Raw genomic sequence first — 9,153 nt, 5'->3', positions numbered from 1 at the left:
ACAGTGTTTGGAAATTTCTTCCAAGATCATTTGGAAATAAGATGTTCACGGAAACCTTGATTGTACTCCACATTTTTGCCACTACAATTTTCGTACAGCTTGACAAAGAGAAGTCACATGGTATACATGGAGGACATTAAACCAGAAAAAAAATCTATGACTTTTCTGAATTAATTTTATATCCAGAAAAACCAACAGAGTCCTGTAGAGTCTGCAGAAGGGGATAGAGAGTTGGTGAGATGATAGGAACAGCACAATGCCATCAGCTTGAAGTGTGATTTCAACCTTCCAGTGGTGTCACCCCACCCCTGGGTTATTCTGGGTTAGCTGGTCCACAGATTCAGTTGCATAGGAAAACAATACAGATGATAGGTGGCACTTAAAGATGTTCCTTTTCTAAAAACAAAGCTGACTAAGTCAAAAGCTTTTGGTGTGTCAGATGAAAAACAAAGAACCCAAACCTCCAAATCAATTTGCAGAAATTGGCTAATTGTCAGACCCTAAGGCCTCAACTGCAGAGAATTAGTTCACTCAGGAGTTTTCATCTTTGCTACATAGGGATTAGTCTTTCCTCATCACAGCCTTTACATGCCAAGCAGGTATACATTTAAAAAAATGGTCACTTACCTTTTGTAACTGTTGTTCTTTAAGATGTGTTGCTCATGTCCATTCCAATGTAGGTGTGTGTGCCCATGTGTACAGTTGTTGGAGCTTTCTGCCTTAGCGGTATCTGTAGGGCCGGCTGTGGTGCCCTCTGGAGTGGTGCGCTCATGCAGCGGTATATCAGGTGCCGCCGCTCCACACCCTTTCAGTTCCTTCTTGCCAGCAACTCTAACAGAGGGGCAGGAGGGTGGGTAATGGAACGGACACAAGCAACACATCTAGAAGAACAACAGTTATGAAAAGGTAGGTAACCGTTTTTTCTTCTTTGAGTGCTTGCTCGTGTTGATTCTGTTTTAGGTGACTCATATCTAGGGAGGTGGGCTCAGAGTTCACAGCTTGCAGTACTGCCCTATGAAAGCCAGCATCGTTCCGGGCCTGCTGGGTAAATGCATAGCGGGACGTAAAGGTATGGACAGATGACCAAGTGGCCGCCCTACAGATGTCCTGGATAGGCACTTGGGCCAGAAAGGCAGCCGAAGAGGTCTGCGCCCTGGTAGAGTGGGCGGTGACAATCGCCAGGGGTGGCACCTTCGCTTGATCATAGCAGAAGTGAATGCAGGCTGTGATCCAAGAGGAAATCCTTTGAGCAGATACAGGACGATGTTTCATCCTGTCAGCCACAGTGACAAAGAACTGCGTGGACTTACGAAACAGCTTGGTCCTGTCAATGTAGAAGGCCAAAGCCCTCCTCCGATGCTCTCCCTCCGACTTATGCAGCTTTGGAAAGACCTGTGAGTAAATGTCTTGGCTCGAATGAAACTGAGAAAACTACTTTGGGGAGAAAGCCCAGGTGCAGTCTTAGCTGGACTTTTTCCCTGTAGAAGACCATGTAAGGCAGTTCCTAGGTGAGAGCCCAAATTTCAGACTCTTGGTGAGCCAACATCGCCACTACCAAGAGCGCGAACTTCCAGGAGAGGAGAAGGAGAGATCAGGAAGCCAGTGGCTCAAAGGGGGGACCTGTGAGCCATGACAGGCCTGGGATCCCTGACATGCGGATAGAGGCACTACAGGCTCTTAAGGAATCTGGCCATGATATTCTGAGCGAAAACTGACCTGTCACAGAATGGCAGGTGGAAAGCCAAGATGGCCACTAGATGGACCTTGATTGAAGAGAGGGACAAGCCCTGGAGATTGAGATGCAGGAGGTAATCTAAAATGAGCTACAATGAAGCTCCCTTGGGATGGACCCTCTTATTCGCAATCCAGCAGGTGAACCGCTTCCATTTAGCCATATAGTTCACTCTGGTGGAGGGCTTTCTACTACCCAACAGGACTCACTGAACCTCAGCCGAACACCACTGGTCCTGTGCGCTCAGTCACGCAGCAGCCAAGCTGTCAGATGTAATGCCACCAGGTTCGGGTGCAGAAGACTGCAATGGTTCTGGGACAACAGGTCCGACCTGTGCAGCCGCCGGAACGGGGTCGCCATCGAAAGGTGCAGCAGAGTGCTGAACCAGTGCTGGTGCAGCCAGGCCAGTGCTATGAAGATGACTTTCAGCATGTCCTGCTTGATCTTCATCAGGACCCTGAGCAACAACAGCACCAGAGGAAAGGCATACATCAGGCCCCCCCACCCCCCAACCATGGGAGCAGAAAGGAGTCCGACAGGGATCCTCTCGCCATGCCCCGAATCGAGCAGAAAACGTGACTTTTCTGTTCTGCCTGGAGGCAAACAGGTCCACCCCTGAAGTTCTCCACTTGTGGAAGATGAAGTTGACCACCCCGGATGAAGGGACCACTCATGGCGAGACGAGAATGTCCTACTGAGGCGATCCGCCAACGTGTTCTTGGTCCTTGGAAGGTGAGCAGCGACGAGGTGGATATCGTGCTGCAGACAGAAGTTCCAGAGCCAGAGGGCTTCCTGGAAGAGGGCAAACGACCTGGCTCTGCCCTGCCTGTTGATATAGAAGACTGTAGCCGTGTTGTCCGGCAGGACCTGAACCACCATGCCTTGTAAATGAGGTAGAAACTCTTGACAGGCTTGGTGAACTGCCCTGAGTTCCCTGATATTGATATGCAGGGAAAGATCATGATTGGACCAACCACCTTGAGTATTGAAATTGCCCAGGTGGGCTCCCCATCCCAGGTCCAAAGTGTAACCGACGAGACCGGGGCTGCGAAGAAAACTCATTCCAGCACTGATGCAGGATGCTGCCAGGTGAGTGATGACAGAGCATTGTCCGGAATCCTGACTACCTGGTGCATGCTGTGCTCAATGGGAACAAAGACCGATGCCAGCCACGCCTGTAGAGGCCTGAGGTGGAGCTGTGCATGCCTGACCACGTAAGTGCATGCCACCATGTGACCCAACAGTCTCAAGCACATATGGACGCTGGTGAGTGGGTGCTCTCACAGGCTCGAGATGAAGTCTCCCATGGCCTGGAACCAAGCCTCAAGGAGGAAGGCTCTGGCCCGATGAGTCAAGAACCGCTCCAATGAACTCTATGCATTGCGCTGGGGTCAGGGTTGACTTTTCCTCATTTATGATCAGCCCCAGCTCACAGCTGGTGGAACAGACCAGATCGAGATGCCTCCTCACCTGATCCAGGGACTGGCCCCATATCAACCAGTCATTGAGGTATAGGTAGATCTGACCTCCCCGGCATCGTAGGTAAGCGGCCACTGGCACTATACACTTTGTGAACACATTCTAGGCCAATGAAAGGTCAAAGGGCATTGCCGTGAACTGGAAGTGGCGCCGGCCCAACATAAAATGGAGGAAGCACTGGTGCCCAGGGAAAATGGAAATATATGTCTTTTAAATCAAGGGCAGCGTACCAGTCTCCCGTTCACTGCAGACACCACCAGTGATGCCACAGGGGGATGGGTATACAAATACTCAAAGTCCTTTGCAGGGACATAATATTTCTTTTCCATCTTCTTGGACATCAGCGGAATAGAAGAGGGAGTTTGCCATAAAGCCTTGACAATCTTGAGGACGCCCAGGTGGATGGACAATGCGACCCATGCTGGGGTAGTGGCCAATATGACATTGAAGAGGTCCTCAGTCTCCTCGGCGACCTCCTCAATTTGCAGGCCAAAGTTCTCAGCCACCCGTTTAAGGAGGGTCTGGTGCTTCTTAAAGTTGTCGGGGGGGGCTACTAGGATGGGATGGCCCAGCCACCGTCTCATCCGGGGATGATGATGAGGACTGCACCACCTGCAGAAGGGTGTCATCCCCTTCTTTGATGAAGGAGGGCTCCCTCGGTGCCAGGCTGCAGTGCACCACCTCGGCCTCACCTCCGGTACCGCGCGCTGATTGTGGTGCTGCAGCCGGCTTGTCCGATGCGGCCAGGGAGGGCTGGGAGTATTGAACTGGCATCACTGGTACCCCCCATGGGTTCCAGGGTGGCCAATGGGGGGGCTACTGACCCTGCTGCACCGGTACCATGGCCGGTGCCACCTTGGTCTCCCTTCTTGGCAGCAGACTGAAATCGCAGTCCGACCCCCAAACACTGTCCCTCCAGAGACCATTGCAGGCCATTGAGGCCTGGGTCTGTTTGCTAATCCTGGTCGTCGAGTGGTGGGGTGACAGGGAGTAGTGCCGCCTACCCGAGGAACAGTACTGGGGCAAACGAGACCAATGTAGAGATCCCGAACGACCCCTCCAGGATGGCAACCGGCATCTCGGTGACTGCCTGGGAGAAGGTGACTGGTGTCTCAGCAACCTGCAGTCAGACTACCAGCAGTATGGGGAACGGTGCCTCGAGTCCCATGCCTAGTAAGTGGGGATCTTGCTGGTGATCTAGGTTTCCTGGCCGGAGAGCTGGGGTGTGGTGCCAGGGTCCAAGGTTGCAGCAACAGGGACTGGCACCTGTGGTCCGGCGACCAGGGGAGTTCAGCCAGTCTATGCTATTGCCTCCCAGTGGGCATGCCCTTCGGTGACGGAGCCACTTCAGCCACCTGGCCTGGGACCTGTGGAGCCGGCCAGCTCTGCTCTTTAGCCACTGGGACTGCATCAGGCACTGAAGGCCCCACAATAGGCTGGGAGCCCCTGTCACTGCCCAGAGTGGAAGGTGGATCCCGAGCCAGCCTGGGAGGTCTGACCTCTGTGATACCCCCATGAAGCCCCGAAGCAGGTGCATGTCCTGACACGGGTCCTTTGCCCGTGGGCCCTCTGTCCTTCAGTACCAAGGGACTCCACTTCTTCTGCCGCTTCCTTGATACCAGCGAAAGGGAGCAGTGCCAGGCCAAGTCCGGTGTCGGCGGTGCACTGCACACCGAGGCTGATGTACACGGCATGGGTTCTGCGGTGGAGGGCTCCGACTCGGGATGAAGAGCAGCCTCCATCAGGAGGTCCCTCAAGGGAATATCTCGCTCCTTCTGAGTCTGAGGGAGAAAGTTTTTACAGATGTGGCACTGGTCTTTTCTGTGGCTTTCCCCCAGATACTTGAGACAATTGTCATACGGATCATTTATCGGCATCAGCCTGCTGCATGCCAAACACGACTTGAAACTGGGAGAGTGAGGCATGCCTCATTCAGGGCAAAATCCCAAACAGGACTCTATAACTAACTTAACACTATCAATTAACTAATCTGAACTATATACAACAACCAGCAGAATGAAGTCTATGAAGAAACTGCTAGTGGTCTTGCGAGACAAGGCAAGGTGCTTCAACCAACCGTCACAGGTGGTAAGAAGGAACTGAGAGGGCCTGGGGCTGGTGGCGCCTGATATTCCACCTCATGAGTGCGCTATTCCAGAGGGCACAAAAGCCGACCCTACGGATACTACTAAGACAAAAATCTCTGACAACTGTGCACCTGGGCGCACACACACCTAAAATGGAATTGACATGAGCAAGCACTCTAAGAAGAACTGACTAAGCTCTTGTTTCAAAAACCTTGAGTTCTTTATTGCTTCCACATAATCCTGCCAGGATAGAAATCCCTGCCTGGAAACCCCTTTGATGCAGTTCCTTCCTGTGGCAGGAATCAGGCAATAGGCAAGGTTCATGAGTGTGCTCATGGAGTGATCCCCACAGAGATGGGGTGTATTATTTCCAGTGGCCCAAGAAACTTACACCCAGCTCCTACACAGAAGGCATTGCCCTCTGCATCCCAAATGCACAGGATGAGCTGTGAGTCTAGGAGTTGTGGTGAGGGACCAGCAATCCAGGATGATAATAGCAGCTTCTTGTATTCCTAACAGCCTCTGCATTGCATAGCGACACAGAGGTACCCTTAGCTTGGGGGATGGGCCAGGAAACAGGTGGATGCTGGCAACTGGATACTCTGATACATCACATTGCAGCTAGTTATTTAATTTCTTAGTTGCTTTCTTCTTGGTCCAAACTCAGAAAGTCTATTATTTGTTAAGCACCAGTGATGTCCTCAGAGCATTTGAATATTTCACTAAGGCCCCAATCCCACAATGAGCTCCATGCAGGTGGGTTGAACTCAATGGGGCTCAGTGTGTGGGATGAACTCCATTCAGGATCATAGACTCAGAAATGTAGGGCTGGAAGGAACTTTGGGATGTCAAAGTCTACCCCACCTGTACTGAGGTAAGACAAACTAAACCTAGACCATCCCTGACAGACATTTGTCCAACCTGTTCCTAAAAATCTCCAATGGGGATTCCACAACTTCCTTTGGAAGCCTATTCCAGAGCTTAGCTACCCTTATAGTAAGGAGGTTTTTCCAATATCTCTCCTAAATCTCCCTTGCTTCAGATTAAGTCTGTTACATCTTCTCCTCCCTTCAGTGGGCATGAAGAACAATTGATCACCATCCTCTTTATAATAACCCTTAACATATCTGAAGAGTGTTATCAGCAGGGCCGGCACTTCCACTAGGCAACCCTAGGCGGTCACCTAGGGCGGCAAGATTTGGGGGGCAGCATTTTGCCATCCTTGGCGGAAATTTGGCACCGGGAGGTCCTTCCGCTCTAGGTCTTTGGCGGAAATTCGGCTGCGGGTCCTTCACTTGCTCCGGGACCCACCGCCAAAGTGCTCCGAAGACACGGAGCGGAAGGACCCCCGCCCCGAATGCTCAGAGGAGGAGCACTGCCGCCTAGGGCGGCAAAAACCCTGGCACCACTCCTGGTTATCAGGTCATCCACCCTCAGTTTTCTTTTCCCAAATTAAACATGCCCAGTTTTGTTAAACTTTCTTCAGAGGTCAGTTTATCTAAGACTTTCATCATGTTTTGTTGCTCTGCTCCAGACTCTCTCCAATTTGTCCACATCTTTCCTAAAGTGCGGTGCCCAGAACTGGAACAGTACTCCAGCACAGGCCTCACCAGGGCCGAGCAGACTGGCACAATTACCCCCCCCCCCATGTCTTACATATGACGTTCATGTTAATACACCCCTGAATGATATTAGCCTTATTCAGTGGGATTGGGGCCTGAAACGGCTGATGAAACCAGTTCCTTTCAAAGTATGTCAGTGACACACAGACAAATTTTCTCTCGGTATTTGACTCCAAACTGCCCAAGGAGAACTGAACATCCACTTTGCACCTCAAATAAAAGATTTTTTTAGGAACATCTCTTTCCCCTCTCAGAATTCCTTAGATTGGTCTGAAAACAGCTCTTTTGCTTAATTAAATGTTCCAAGTGAAACTAACAGATAACTCAGACTCACTTTGTAAATAACTGCTAATGTTGCAGTCATAACAGAACACTGGAGTTATAGTTACCTGTGTCCTGTCCCTTTAAGGAGGTCTGCTAAAGAGGCCAAGGGGGACACAGCTGGTAACAGGGTGTGGTCCTAGGAGAGGTTGGTGCTCCAGAGAGACTCAGCAGCACTGGGGCTTGTGCAAGCTGTGTTTGCTTGTTTCATAAACCCTTCAGGTTTAAAACCATGCCTGGTCTGTGAGTGTAACACTGACAGGCAGATACATGTGAAGGCTGCATTAATGAGAGCTAATTTTCTAATAAATCCTGTTTGTTCTTTCAGTTTAAAAAGTGAGAACTTTGACTGGAGGCCAAAGAGCTGAAACGAAGGGATTGGAAGTAAGCAGCGATTTATGGATTATGCATTGGGAAACAAAGGGGATGAAATCCCAGCCCCATAAAGCTCCATAGCACAACTCCCATTGATTTCAGTAGGGCATAATAAAATCTAGAAGTTTCTTGTCTGGGACCTTGAAGTACAATTTTGGGACTAATCCATAGTGCAAACTATTATATGCTGATGAAAGGTCAACTAAGATTTTTTTGTGCTTGAGTCACTCAATGGTTTTAAATTGAAAGTAAAATATGCTATCTATATCTATCTATATAGAGAGAGCATGATGTAGTCTTGAACAAGATCTAGCAATTTAGAAGACATGTCATGTATCACAAAAACAAAGTGAATAGTTCACTATAGATTGAAATTTGGCTGCACAAACTACTTGGTGAATAAATTAAACAAAAACTCAATTCATTGGATAATTAAATTACATGAAGAATTTGACCAGCTCAATTGGGAAGGCTTTGGGCAACTTTATTCATATCTGTATAATCCACTGAAATAAAGTTATTAACATGCATGAGTGCTGGCAGGATTGGAACCTTAACCTACATCAAACTGTATTCATCAACATACAGTAGAGGTGCCCTATGAATGGCCAACATGATACAATCACTCTTGTCCAGTTTTCTGCACAATAAAATTTATCCATGCTGGAAGGTCGTATTTAGCCATGTCATCAAAGCTATAAATGGAAAGTCATCTTTAACTGGATGTAAAATACAGTTATATTTCTATATTTAAATACATGTATTTGAATGTATCACGCTGAGGTCCAGAGTTAGCAGCTGAAATAACTGAAATACTTGGGTGATTAATTAAGTAGCTGTGATTTAGGGTCTTGTCTAACCACTGCTCAATTGCTTTAGACTGTGATATGTTGTTACTATCAACAATACTTTTATTTTTTTTGTTAACAGTTAAATTAATTTTTGGTATTTGTGAAAAGCACTGGATTGACATTGACACTGAATGTGGAGTCCTCTTGCTGCCCGCAAAACACGTATGTTATGTACCACAGTGCTATGACTTCTCCACATCTCACCAGTTCTGTTTTTGTCCCACTCACACTGATTCAGGAAAAGAGTTAAAGAATTGTATTAAACTGCTGTCTAAGCAATTCTAACAGACAGTTATTGGTTTAGTTGTAACTACGTTGAAAACGAGTTTCATCCCTGAATAATGCCTCTATCAATTATAATGTCCGGTGACAGCACAGAATTGTAACAAGTGTTGAATTATTTGTCCTTTTCACAAATTCACATAATGTAGTCAAATGTAAGTCATCTGATGTCAAATATATATCCCATAATATCTATATTTGTGTGTAAGTGCTCATAACTGTTTGACTCCAATTGTGTAGAAAATATGAGAAACATGCTAATTCTTTATTCTTGGTTCATCTTTTCACTGAGTGGGGGCAGTGATTTCACAGCCCCTACTCTGTAAGGGACCTGATTGGTTTGCTAATGATTAGGCAATTAAATACTTAATATTTTGAAAAAACCTTGAAGTCTGAAAAATTAT

This window comes from Chrysemys picta, chromosome 7 (assembly GCF_011386835.1).
Source record: "Chrysemys picta bellii isolate R12L10 chromosome 7, ASM1138683v2, whole genome shotgun sequence".
In the NCBI taxonomy this organism is placed as follows: domain Eukaryota; kingdom Metazoa; phylum Chordata; order Testudines; family Emydidae; genus Chrysemys; species Chrysemys picta.
This window is presented reverse-complemented; position numbering follows the sequence as displayed.